Source organism: Boleophthalmus pectinirostris, unplaced genomic scaffold, assembly GCF_026225935.1.
Source record: "Boleophthalmus pectinirostris isolate CB_2022bp ecotype Guang Dong unplaced genomic scaffold, ASM2622593v1 HiC_scaffold_1, whole genome shotgun sequence".
NCBI lineage: Eukaryota > Metazoa > Chordata > Actinopteri > Gobiiformes > Gobiidae > Boleophthalmus > Boleophthalmus pectinirostris.
The window spans coordinates 6,512,935-6,513,704 of NW_026570970.1; positions in this window are offsets into that span (position 1 = coordinate 6,512,935).

A 770-nucleotide genomic window follows, 5' to 3' on the forward strand; every position below is an offset into this window, starting at 1 on the left:
CGTAGCGGTTAGTCCCTTTCTGTGGGGTGACATAGCCTCCCGGAGGGCATCTTCACGAAACTGTGAGCGCAGCACATGCTAGGCTGGCCTCAATATGGCTTAGTCCTTTAACACCCGATGTTCCACACAGACGCCAAATCCTCCGTCTGAACACACTGATTTTGCTGCAAATTTTACAATCTGGTTCAGACGTTCTTGTCTTTCACAGATAATCATAAAAACCAACAGATAAAAGAAAAAGTCAGCAAACTTTCAATAAAAGAATGAAAAAATTACTTAAATATTAGACGATACATTAAAGAGCTGAGCTCCGCATCAAGTGAAGCCGCTGCTGTCCTCGTTGACGATGTGCTCAGTGTTCTTATCGAACCTTAAAGAGGAATCAAACACAGTTCCCAAGTACTTATAAGAGTCGACCATTTCTATGGCTTCTCCATGGATGGAACTGGCTATTGGGCTGTGGACTTTTTTCCGGAAGTCTACAACCATTTCTTTGGTTTTGGCTACATTTAGGTCCAGGTAGTTATTATCACACCATTCAGTGAAAAGCAGGTAAAGCTCGGCCATGGGTCAGAGTTTGCTCCCTGCAGGAGAGAGAGGAGGACAGTATCATCTGAAACCTTGATCATGTAGCTGCCCTCATTTGGGACCTACAACTGTCTGTATACAAAATAAAGAGCAGCGGAGACAAAACACAACCCTGGGGGACACCAATATTTGAAATGATGGAATTGGGCATTTCCCCATTTACCAGGACTCTCTGTGTGCGG